Here is a 13,714-nt window from a genome sequence, read left to right on the forward strand (position 1 = left end):
GGGACAGGTGTCAGAGGGTGAAACGTGTGCTTATGCAATTTACTTGTCTCCTGTACCTGCTGGAAGCCAATTATATAGATGCAACATCATCCTGATGATGAAGTGCTGCTGTGCTAACCTAAACCCGTTGATCAGATAGCACCTCCTGCATAATGGAAAGTTCTGGTCTCATAGACACTAATCTTGTGGTCAGAAGTTCAGTATTTTTCAGTCAAGTAACAAGCAAGAAACTTTTATTTAAAACGAAGAAAATTCTGCAGAAGGGAGGTCTTTGCTCCAAAATTTTGTGGCTCTGTCCTACGATTCTGTTGTTGGGGCTTGCCATGGATGCCCGGATGCTCGTCACTCATAGTATCATTTGATGTGCTCTATCATAAGGCTTAAGTCACAGTGCAATTTGCCCTGCAACCTGGACTTGTTACAGAATCTTCTGTTGCTTTGAAAACTGGCCTTTCAGGTTATTCAGTAAATGGGTTGGGGAAGCACACTCAAATGTGATAATATGTTGCCTCCGAAATCCAGAAGGTCCCTTAGTGTGGGACATCTTTTTAGTTGTGGGTAGAACAATGCACAGCAACTTTTCTTTGTCTTAGAAAGAATATTCTGGCATGCTCCAGACCACTAGATGCCTAGGAAGTTTATTCAGGTTGTGGTCACATGAATCATTCTTGCATTTATCTCTTGCCCTCTGGCTATCATGGATCTTAGTAAGGCATCTGTTATGGACTGAGTTGTGCTTGTCCTCCCACTCCAATTCTTATATTGAAGACCTAACCCCCAATATGACTGTATTTGGAGAGAGGGCCTTTAAGAGGTCATTAAAGGTAAACAAGGTCATAAGGTGGGGTCCTAACCCTATGTGACTGGTATCCTTATAAGAAGAGGAGGAGATATTAGAACTCTTCTCCATGCATGACAAAGGCTGTGTGAGGACACAGAGAGAAGGCAGTCAACTGCAAACCAGGAAGAGAGGTCTTGCCAGAAACCAACCCTGCTGGCATTTTAAACTTAGACTTCTAGCCTCCAAAACTGCGAGAAAATAAAGTTCTATTATTTAACCCACTTAATGTGGTACAGTGATACCTCGGTTCTCGAACATAATTCGTTCCAGGAGGACGGTTGAGAACCGTATTGTTCGAGAACCGAAGCAATGAAACCCAATAGGAAAGCGTGACTCCACAAAGCGTGACTCTCTCTCTGCACTCACACTGATGACGCAAGCAAGGCGCGCTGGGCCGAATGAACGCCATTCGGCTCAACTCGGCTCATCTCGGAAGTTCGAGTTCCAAATATTTGTTCGGATTCCGAGACAAAAGTTTCTCAAATCTCCATTTGGTCGAAAACCGAGGCGTTTGAGAACTGAGGTATCACTGTATTTTGTTATGGTAGCTTGAGCTGACTAAGACACCTCAAAGTACTTGTTAGCTACTAATCATCACATTCGATCTCAATAACTCCAGGAATGTAGAGGGTCAGTATAATATTTTGTAGGATATCAAAATAATCAAGTTCTCCACAGACTGGATTATAGCAGAGAAAGAAGATGGACATAACTCTGAAGCAAGATTGCACAGGCATATTGTTGGCCCTGCCAAGTGAGAGCAAACTTCTTTGGGTACTTACAAGTCAGGAAAAAAAAAAGAGAGAGAGAGAGAAAAGAGAGAGAGGGAGAGAGAGAAAAAGAAAGAGAGAGAGAGAGAGAGAGAGAGAAAGAAAGAGAAAGAAAGAAAGAAAGAAAGAAAGAAAGAAAGAAAGAAAGAAAAGAAAGAAAGACAATGTATGTATGCATTTGTCAGATTAATAGCTACATATCAAATGTCAGGAGTTCTGCTGATATTTTCCAGTAAAGGTACCACATCTGGAAGAGCAGCTTCTACTGGAGTCACCATGTAATTAAATTTTTGTTTTTTTGGTACGTGCCCCTAGTGGGAACCGAACCTGGGACTCCCTGGTCCACAGGTTGATGCTCCAACTGCTGAGCCAAACCAGCCAGGGCACTGGGTAATTAAATGTATGGTGTCCATGGTTCTATTACCTTTCAAGAAGGCCCAAGAAGTAAGTTAAATAGGAATGTAATACATTTTCAAGTTACTAAAAAAGACTAACCTGGTCAAAGCTTACTGCAGAAATACTATATGATCACCACCGCTATATCTTTCAAGTTTTTTATGATCATACTAATCTCTTCAGTCCACCCAGAGACATGGTATTTTGCTTGTTTGTTTATTGTCCTAGAAGAAAGAAAAAATTTAAGGGACTTTCACTTGTTGCTTCCTACCATTCAAACACCAAGGACCCAAAGTGAAGAGTGTTCTAGTGTGTAAATGGGTGCTGGTCCTTTTGGGGAAAGTTTAGAGGGCGCGTTACAGAATATACTAGTACTCCCTCAGTCTCTAGCTCCATAAACACAGGGGTTATGTTGTTTGGCTCACCCTTGTATTCCCAGGACCAAGTATAGTGCCTGACACAGAGGTGGCACATGAGTGCTTTCTGAATGAATGAACCAGAGAAGTGTTGTGAGAAAGGAACACACCCAGCTCTGGGCCCAGGTCACACACAGGTTTGGAAAGAAAAACCATCAAAACTGGTCATAGAGAGTGTCCAGTGGCCAAGGGTGCATCTACCTTCCTAGGGCTCTCCATTGGTGACAACTCCTTGGGACCAGATCCTAGGTATCCAGAATGAATACTGATTCTCAGCCATCTCTCAACCTCTTTTGGCCGAAGACAGACTCTTTTTCCTTTCTTACCTCACTGGTTTCTACCCCCAGGTTTACCCAAGTCTCAGTTCCAAGGATGAATCTTGACTGAACACAAAAAGAATTAAAGAAGCAGAAGCACCTTCTCTGAAAATGAACATCAAGTCACCTTTGACACCCATCTGACTCTGGACTCATGCCCCACACAAGTTCATGGACATCTGGTGCCTTGGAGTCTGAGGGCTTGACTCTAGGTGGTAGTTTGCTGGCTAAGACACCACTTGCCTCCTTCTTCTATCCCACTCATCTTGCCAGCCTCCTCCCTCCTTTTGCAGGAGACCTTTCTGACAGAATTTCCTAATGCTTGCTTAGATATTCAGTTTGATACCATGCTTTGCAACATATTTTTAAATTACTTTTATTTTGTAACATGTTTAGATAAACACAGAAAAGTTACAAAATAATAGAGAGTTCCCATATACCTTGCCTGCAATGATCAAACCAGGAAACCTACAATGATAGAGCTCACTTCACTAAACCATCGATCTTGTTGAAATTTCATTGTTTTTCCCATGAATGTCCTTTTACTGTCCCAGGATACAATCCAGGACCCTACCTCTTATTTAGTTGTGTTGTCTCTTGAACTTTCTTCGGTCTATAACAGTTCTTCAGTCTTTCCTTGTCTTTCATGACCCTGATATGTTTGAAGAATACCTATTAGGTATTTTAGAAAGTCTCTCAATTTGTGTCATATGAAGTATTTCAAAGGTAATATTGCATCATATTACTTCTAGCTTAAAATTTCATTTCCATATCACTTGCAGAATAATGTTTTACACTTCCCTTCTGGACAGATGGACTCTTGATTATTTGATCTTGCTGTCATTTCATTCTCTTTATGGCCTATAGAATCACCCAGTTCTGCTGCTATTCTGAACCCACTCTAATAAATATGCTCCCACAGCTTCATCCTTGCCACACCTAAACTCCATGTTTTCTTCCCTCTTATCCACCAGGTGAATTCCTAATATTATTCAAGACACTATTATCCAGGCAAGTAATGTTAGAAGCTACAAAACCTCCACACCTTAGTGGCTGAAGATAATAACAGTTCATTTCTCATTTGCGCAAGTTCTTATGTGCATGTCCCTGGTTGGGTGGTTCTGCTGGGAAACTCTCCTACATGTGGTGGAAACTTCTCGGGGTACTGCCATCTTCAACAAATAGCCTCTAAGGTCACCATGGAAGGGAATAAAAAGAAGCGCATGTGAAAATTTATATGTATTACATATATATATGGCACAAGCTAATACAGGTTCACATCACTTCTGCCCATATTACATTGGTCAAAACTAATCATATAGTCACAGCCATATGCAAGAGATTAGGGCAATGTTGTTACCTGGATCCCAGGAGGAAAATGAAACAGTTTAATAAAGTTAAGGCATTTTTCTGCCACTGGCCACCTTCTAGTCACCAAATTGTTTTATTTTTCTTCCCACATAATACAGTTCACTCACCCTCTTCCCAAGAGAGTGAACTCAGACATCTACCCAGTTATAGTGTACATCTCAGAGCCCAGGATCCCTGCACAGTTCAGGCCTCTCCATGAAAACAGCAGCATTTCTTTTGGGTCTGATCTTTGAGAAAAGATCAGCCACCTCACTTTCCTGATCTCCAAAATACAGTGGTAGATCAGGACAGGAGTCTTGCATGAAACTCTCCCATTTGGAGAAAGGAAGGACAAAAGTTACATACCACTGCTCCATAGGTGTACTTCAGTCCTGCAGGACAGGCGTGGTGATGTTTCCCAGCTCTGGACACTGGGGAAACTGATTAGACCCTGTGTTTGCTCTCGGGGGCCCTGTGGGTAAGGCAGACTTCACCCTCCAGGGTTCCTCCTTGCTCATTATTATCCACAGCCATAGAACAATGGGCTTTGCCTAGTGAGCTCTTTTTGGAAGAGTACAGCTTTGGGAGCTCACATCCTGTTTAGCAAACATTGAGGACTCAAAGATTGTTTTGAAGTTTCAAACAATCAAAGGATATTTTCATCTAGACTCATGGTATTTCCAGCAATGCAATCATCTCAAAAACTTTTTATGACAAAAATGTGACATGCATCTCTCGCAGACACCACAAAGGTGTTACTGGACAGCCCCCTGAATCAGAGGGAGCAGGCTGTCTCCAACCTCAATCCTTGTCTTCTCATATCAAAGAATTTATATAAGGGACTCTAGATAATATTTGCATTGCGTTCAGTGAATTTATTAAAACATTAACGCAAGTGAATTTATTAAAATATTAAAGCATACACATTTATTAATGAAACAAAGCAAGCAATCCTGTACATCTGGCTTATGAAGCACAGATGGGCTCTCGGCTAATCTGAAGAGCAAGTAGGGTGGGTGGTTTCTGTTTTATATACCTTTCTGCCTATAAAGGTTTTTTTTTAATTTGTTTTTGTTTTTGTTTTTTAAGTTCCTTTGTTAGATATCTTGGTACAGATTAACTCTAAACGTCTCCCCTTCTCTTTGTTATGGCTTTCCCACAATTTATGGAAAGCACCTGGCTTTTTGTTTTTGTTTGTTTATACCCTCCTTTTCTCCTCCTCCCTGCTGTCCTAATAACTTCAAGATGATCTGCACTAAAAGTCTCTGATTCCTCCTCCTTCTCTCCCCTTTTGATCCCCTCATCTCCTGCATTCTTCTTTGAGAAGGAGAGATTTTAACCTTGTTCTCAAGATAAGGCCCTGCTACAAGTGGTCTGCAGAGCTTTCTGGCTTTAACTTTCCTGCTTCAGTTTCCCTATTCCCGTTATTCCAGAATTTTCCTAGCTTTTCATTGTCCTACAACATTTTGATCATTTGCCTCCAGTCAATTCCATGTACCACTAAGCACACTCCAAGATCTTTCCTGGACATTATTTTGGAATGGTTTTTGATTCCCTGCCCCCTCATTCCTGTGACTTTCTCTCAACACAATGACAGGCTCTTTGATGACATTGGACTTGGGTGGGAAGTCTACATGTTTACTCACACTTTCCCTGAGTCAATTTATTTTACCCAGAAGGTTCACCAGAATTTTGTCAGTTCAAATTATTTTTGTTTCCCATATTTTACTGTTTGGGGACTAGAAGCAGTTACCTTTTACAGCCCCACAAGGTCCTGAATTGCTGGACTCCCTATTACCTTTCATAGTCTGCTTATGAAACAGCCAATTATTTCTTGAGTTCATCTCTTCCTTGTTTTGCCTCTCCAAACAGAGCCAATTCCAATTAAGAGAAATTTCTAACTCCCCATTTTCAATGACTCCCCCGTTGAATGCATAGTAATGAGGTCTGCCTTCCAAGTCTCTGTAGGTAACCTTTTGCCAAATGGTTTGTCACAACATAGCACAGATATCCAGCCACCCAGCATGCTATGTTTCTTCCCTACCTCTTGCCCAGTTGCTGAGAAAATGGCCATGTATTTTTTTTTTTCCCACAGCAGCAACTGACTGCAACGGACCACTTTCCATGGTATTAAATAAATTATAATAGTTGTTGCAGATAACTCCACATTTCAATAAAATAAAAGTTTATTTCTCACTCGCCCAATGTCTAAAGAGGATCTTCCAGTTAGCACAACCACCTTCAGGCAGGGAGTCAGAGATATTAGTGACTCCTTCCATTTTGGGATACTTTGCTGTCTAACAAGTGGCTCCGAATTTGCCACAGAAGAGAAAAAGAATTAGGTGTGCAAGATATTTTATGGGCTACCCTGGAGGTGTCATACATCACATCTGCCCACATCTCATCAGTTTTATGACTCTACTCTCATATCAGGGGGCTGGTTAAATCATCATCTTGGGTGTCCAGGAAGATAATTAAATGGTTGATAATAATTAGAATTTTTTTCTGACACGAAAACCAATCCGCAATTTTACGTGATATCTTTGCAGAATCAGGCATTTCCCCCACCACTTACATGTGTCTTGTACCTCCCACATTGCATTAAAAATTATTTTATTGACTTGTCAGGTAACGGGTGCCTCAATGTTAAGAACTATCCTGCATTCATTGCTGCAGTACCTGAGCCTGGCACTCTGCCTGGCACAGGGCAGGTGCTGAATGAGTGCTTATCAAGAGAATGTTGCAGTGGGAGGGAGGCCAGCTTCAGAGTGGACACTTAAGAGTCTGTCCTCTCTGCAAAGTAGGATGAGGTTTCCCAAATAGGGAGAGAAAAATTAGGGATTGTTGTAAGATACATTTTCTAATAAAAATGAAAGTAGCATCATGCTCTTTTTCATTTATTCAAGTGGGAAAATGGTGCCCCCCCCCCATCCTTGTCATTTGCTTGGTCATTTTGCATTTCCCAATGGATCATTCTTAACACAATAAGGTTCTCAGTAGAGGCTATTATTTGTATTTCTTTGAGTAATGTCTCTTGTCCTGAAGTAAATTCTTACTTATAATAGAAGGAAAAAAAAAATCATAAAATTTGGGCATCAAGTTGCCATTCAGTACTGGGAGGGTGATGTGCAGGAAGTCTGTCCCCTGAAGATGTAGGACTGTCCCCCAAGTCTTCTCCATTTAAAGATCCCAAGATAGAAAACCTTTCTATTCAGGCAAAACTATGCCCAATTAAGGATTAAGGATACATAGAAACATGGAACAGTAGCTTATTTGTTTGCTATTAATCTAAGAAGCAAAGGACTCTTGATGAGGTTGCACGAAGGGATTCTGAATAGCATTTGAGATGTCTCTTGGCTCTAGAGGGTGGCTTGCAAATGTGCAAAAGGAAACTTCTCAGTGTCCTGGTCTGTCCTAGAAAACAGAGGAAGCTGGCCACCAGGAGGGATGTTCCAGGAGCTGGTAGGCAATGGTAGTGATGGTTATGGTGACAATTTTCTGACAGGTAGAAATGAGGTGTCCTTAAAAAGACCTTTTTATAACTTTCCCCAAAGTGCCATCTAAGCTACTTGCAGCCCCATCCCAACAGCCCTTAACTCTCTCTCCCCAAGGCCTAGTTTGGAGAAGGGATTTAGCTGTTCGAATGGGTGGCACAAGTATCCTAGAATCCGAATCCTTGGGAAGGTGACCTGCCTTGAGAACTCTGTTTAGCACAAAGGCTCTGTGAAGCAGCCTGTTGAGCTAAATATTTGTGTTCCCCTCCCCTTCCCCAGGGCCACCTTTAACAGGATGGCAGGGGAGCACTACCCTGTGGAAATCAGAGCATTAGAACCTGGAAGCTTGTAAACCTCAGGGGATGGGGCGTCTCCCACCTTCCACACAGGTTGCATCACCAGGCTGATCTAATCACAGAAAGGAACAGTCTGTCAAATGAGTAAAATGCCTTTACTTTCCACTCAGCTATTTTTTTCTTTAACTCATAGGCTTCACTTTTTTAGAGTATTTTAGGTTTACAGAAAAAAATGAGTGGAAAGTACAGAAAAAAAAATGAGTGGAAAGTACAGAGTTCCTATATACCTCCCTCTCCCTACAAAGTTTCCCCCATTAATAACGTCTTCCATTAGTGTGGAACAATCGATAATACAATTAATAATATGATAAATAAAATTCAAGTACAATCTGAATAGCTTTAAAATTTAGTAATTAAAATAAGTTAAAAATCTAAATAATGAATTAAAAATAATAATTTTAACCACATAATTAATAATGTAATAATAAGTTATTAACTAAAGTCCATAGTTTACATTAGGGTTTGCTCTTGGTGTTGTACATCCTATGGGTTTGGACAAATGTATGATGACATGTATCTACTTTTATAGTATTGTACAGAGTGATTTCACTGCTGTAAAAATTGCCTGTGTTCCACCTAATTATCCCTCCCCACTGGCAACCACTAATCCTTTTATTGTCTCTATATTTTTGTCATTTCCAGAATGTCATAGAGTTGAAATCATACAGCATGTAGCTTTTCTGATTAGTTTCTTTCACTTAGTAATAAGCATTTAATATTCTTCTTTGTCTTTTTTGTGACTTGATCATTCATTTGTGTGTAGAAATAAATTTTAATCACTTCAATTAGGTAAGTAAACACCGAGGTGTATAATTGCTGGATTGTATGGTAACAGTATATTCAGTTTTGTAAGAAACTGCTAAAAGTTCTTCCAAAACAGCTGTACTATTTTGCATGCCTACCAGCAATGAATGAGAATTCCTTCTGTTCAACATTCTCATTAGCATTTAATATTTTCAGTGTTTTGGATTTTGGCCATTCTAATAGGTGTGTCATGATATCTCATTGTTGTTTTAATTTTTAAATTCCCTGATGACATATACCATTGAGCATATTTTCAAATGCTTGTCACTCCATTGGGTTGCCCACCCCCAACCCCTTGGGCCTCGTGGAGATATTTCCTATTCAAAGCAGAATGAATTGGCTTATTATTACGGGGGGAAATGTTTCTAGACTGATTGGGTCAAACATTCCTTTAACACGTGTCTTTTTTTTAAAAGTGATGGGGAACCACACTAATTCCAATTAACATTTCCCTTTTTAGATGCTTTCAAATTGGACAGCACAATCAGAGCTAAAACAATAGGGAATGATTAATGCCTCCCTCCCCATCCCTGCCGTGGGAGGAAGCACCCAATCCAGACAACTGAACACTTTACAAAGAGTGAGACACTAATTAATTTGACATATTTCTACAATCCTGCCTCCCACGTGTATATTGTAGACCAGACAGCTAGATTCTGAGAAAGGAAATTGTCTCATTGAGAGAACCAGCTTGTTTTTAATTCAATGAAACTGAAGAAGTGAAATTCATTGTCTGCACTGGCTCCAGCAAATTTTCTGCAAGCCATTACTGATCAGAACATTAACATGTCTCTATTAAGGATCACCAGTCTACCACAGCAAGAGATGCAAAGAGCAAAGAGCGCTGGCTTTCTCCTTACCGTGACAGGAAGACACGCACAAACACCAGCAGGGTTAGCAAACATCTACAGGAGTTTCAATGTCCAGTTTGACTGGGACGCTGGTGCTGTTGCAACCTCTTGTTTGACAGTGAAGATTAGAACTGTCTGCTCTGAGGTGCATCACTCCCCTAGTAGGACTGCGTGGCAGTCTGGTGGCTGTGGTCTGAGAACCTGGTCCGGGAGCTCCTCATCCTCATCCTGGCCAAGGTCTGATGAGCATCACTCTGTGAAGCAAAACAGAAAGTGTCTGGGGTTTGTCTCTACTCCAAAGACCCTTCATTTACTACGGTTTCCACTCAGCTCTGAGTATTACATAAAGCTTTTCCAAATATTTCCTCCAAAACAGTTTTAACAATCACAGTCATTCTTTCTTAACCAGCTCATTGGTAGATATTAAAAAACTCATTCTTCTAGTGTAATCCATAAAGCATTCAGCATCTTCCTAGATGAAATATAAAGTTGGGGAGGTGTTCTGGCCATGGGGTGCCTGTGGGAAGGTTTCTTCTTCTATAGAGAGGGCTGTATATGCAGTCTCCAAGAGCTGTGAAATACCACCTACCCTTTTCCACCTGGGGCAGAAACCACGCCTCCTCGTGTATAAATGATGCAAACCCCCAGTTCTCAGCTGAATGCTGACACCTTTCTTCAACTCTCCCTGCTCCAGTCCAGTTGGAGCATCTTCCTTAGCATGTTAAAATGCCCTTCCCTTTTATTTCCTGGTGGGATAGAGAGGCCCACCATCCTTCTGGAATTCATGTTCTCCTCTATAGATATACACCTGTCCATTTGCCAATGAATGTCTAGATAGACCACTAAATGCTGTATAATTTTTATATTGCTCCATTACATATATACTCATTTTAGATAAAAACTGACTGCTTTAGGAGAATCTGGAATTGAAGAAGTAACAATATAATATTTCACTTGTGTGGTATTTGACATATATGAGGTTTTTATTTTTTATTTTATATATATATACATATATATATATATATATTTTTTTGGTACGTGCCCCAAGTGGGAACCAAACCCGGGACTCTCTGGTCCACAGGCCAACGCTCCAACCGCTGAGCCAAACCAGCCAGGGCCATAGATGAGGTTTTTATAAGTGAAAGGTCAACATTCTGAAATATAACCTTTGAATTCTATTAGCCAGTGGTGATATAAATATGACTTTCCAGTCCCATTTTCTTCAGGGAAAGTGGAGAATGTCATTAAAAAAACAAAACCTGGGAAAGTGGTCTACTTTCAACAGTTTCTACACTGTTTCACAGTTGATTGATAGTGTTAGATTTCATCACTCTCTGGGAAAATGTCCCAGAAGGTAAGGAAAACTATTTTGCTGGCCTAGTGGTTTGATTTATTTTCTTTTGGTAAATAGGCATTTTTAAAAATTGATTTTTAGAGAGAGTGAGGAAGGGGGTGGGGTGTGGAGAGCCAGAGCAAGATACAGAGAGAGAGAGAAAGGAGAAAGAAACAGCAATTTGTTGTACCACTTATTTACATATTCACAGGTCGATTCTTGTGGTAAGTAGGCTTTTGAAATGACCTAAAGCAGCTAGGACAATATGACCAGAGCATTTTATTACCACTGAGGTTAGAACAGACAAGAGGAGATCTTATAATGAACAAGGTCTGGTTCTTTTTGAAGTAAAGATGATGTTTTGACACATGGATAATTGTCTTAGCTGTTTTGAAAAGTTTTCTGTCCCAGGTCAATTGTGTGTGTGTGTGTGTGTGTGTGTGTGTGTGTGTGTGTGTGTGTGTGTATGTTTTAAAGCAAATCAACGTACCCCTTATTGTATTAGTTATCTATTGCTGCATAACAACATTACCACAAACTTAGAGGTGTGAAACAACACGTATTTATGACTTCAGTTTCTGAGGGTGGGGAGTCTGGTCGTGGCTTAACAGGGTCCTCTGTGCAGGGTTTTGCCAGGCTGCAATCAAGGTGACAGCTGGGCTGGGGTCTCATCAGAGACTCTCTGGGAAAGGATCTGTTTCTAAGATTGCGTGGTTGTTGGCAGGGTGCAATTCCTGTTGTAGGACTGAGGGCTTCAGTTTCTTTTTCTTTCTTTTAATCCTCACCCGAGGATATGTTTCATTGATTTTAGAAAGAGTGGAAGGAAGAAAGAGATAGGGGAAGAGAGAGGGAAGGAGGGAGGGAGGGGGAGAGAGAGAGAGAGAGAAACATTGATGCTAGAGTGACATCAATCAGTTGCCTCCCGTTATAGGCCTCAACCAGAGATAGAAATCACAATCCAGATATGTGCCCTGATTGGGAATCAAACCCATGACCCTTTGGTGTATGGGACGATGCTCCAACCAACCAAGCCACACTGGCCAGGGCTGAGGGCTTCAGTGTTTTGCTGGGTATCTGTAGGAGGCCATTGAGCTCCTTGTCTCTACAGGGAAGGTTCCTTCATAGCAGCGGCTTCTTCTAGGTCAGCAAGGGAATATGTGCTCACAAGATGGGGGTTACCATGTATATGTCATATTCATATACTTCCTGGCACCTTTGCCATGAAGAGATGTAATGATTAATTTTATGTGTTAACTTAACTGGGACATGGGGTGCCCAGATATTTGGTTAAACATCATTCTGGGTATGTCTGTGAGTGTGTTTCCGGATGAGCTAATGTTTGAATTGGTGGCCTGAGCAAAGCAAGTTGTCCTCCCTGGTGTGGGTGGGCCTCATTCAATCTGTGGGAGGCTTAAAGAGAATAATAGAATTCCCTCACTGCCTGACTTCTTCAAGATGGGGCATTGCACTCTTGCCTTCAGAATGGAATTTATGCCATTGGTTCTCCTGGGTCTCAGGCCTTTGGACTCAGATAGAAACTATTGCCACCAACTTTACTGAATCAGCTTGCCAGTGGCAGACAGTGGGACTTCTCAGCCCCCATGACTGTGTAAGCCAATGTATTATAATGAATTGGATAATCTCCAGTGCTAATATCCTATTGATGTGGTTCTGTTTCTCAGGAGAGCCCTGACAGATCCAGGAGGGGAATCACACAAGACTGTGAATACCTGGAGGAAGGGGTCATGGGGCCACTTCTAAAGTTATTACATCTGGCACTTATGTATAGAAATGTCACTTTAGGAGCACAAGACAAGGAGGTGCTCGAAGACTTAAAAAAGAATCGATGAGACAGCCATTGAGGTACAGTGAGTTCTACAGAGACAGCACCAGGCAAGTGCAAGCCAGACGGGCACTGGGCAATGGCGCTTGCTGAGAAAAAGTAATTAAACGTGGCAAAGAACATGCTAAGAAGCAGAGAGGCTAGAGGTCATCATAGGCTTTCTTTGTGCAAACTTGCCAGGAGGAGCACAAGAAGCAGCAACCAGATGCCTGAGTCAACTTCTCAGGGTTTTCTAAGTGCTCAGAGAGGACCATGGCTGCTAAAGAGAAAGGAAAATGTGAAGACAAGGCAAAGGCAAACAAAGCCCGTTATGAAAGAGAAATGAAAACTGATATCCCTTTTAAAGGGGAAACAAAAAGGAAGTGGAAGGATCCCAATGCATCCAAGAGGCCTCCTTCTGCCTTTTTCTTGTTTTATTCTGAGTATGGCTCCAAAGTCAAAAGGGAGCATCCTGGCCTGTCCATTGGTGATGCTGCAAAGAAGCTGGGAGAGATGTGAAGTCACACTGCTGTAGGTGCTAAACTGAAGAAAAAATATGGAAAGGAGACTGCTGCTTAACGAACTAAAGGAAGATGAGGAAGATGAAGAGGATGATGAGGAGGAAGAAAAAGAGGAAGAAAATGATGATGAATACATTGGTTCTAGCAAAGTTTTTTCCCTTGTCTATAATGTATTTAACACCCCTGTACACAACTCACTCCTTTTAAAGAAAAAAACAAACAAAAAACTGGACATGTAAGACTGTATAAGATGTTTTAAAATGGTACAGTGTCCTTTTTTGTGTAGGTAACACACCACCAAAAGTGTCTGTAGATCATCCTGTCCTGGTGGTATTTTCTTTTTTTTATTTATTTTATTTTTTATTTTTTTTATTTTTATTTTTTTAGAGGGAGTGAGAGAGGGAGGAAGAGAGAGAGAGAAACATCAATGTGAGAGAGACACA

The 13,714-nt window shown here is 41.0% G+C and overlaps 1 pseudogene; it reads left to right on the forward strand.

The window, feature by feature from the left end:
• Window positions 1–10,937: 10,937 nt before the first annotated feature.
• Window positions 10,938–13,510, forward strand: LOC118641606 (annotated as a pseudogene).
• Window positions 13,511–13,714: the final 204 nt, after the last annotated feature.

Source organism: Molossus molossus, unplaced genomic scaffold (genome assembly GCF_014108415.1).
Source record: "Molossus molossus isolate mMolMol1 unplaced genomic scaffold, mMolMol1.p scaffold_m16_p_3, whole genome shotgun sequence".
In the NCBI taxonomy this organism is placed as follows: domain Eukaryota; kingdom Metazoa; phylum Chordata; class Mammalia; order Chiroptera; family Molossidae; genus Molossus; species Molossus molossus.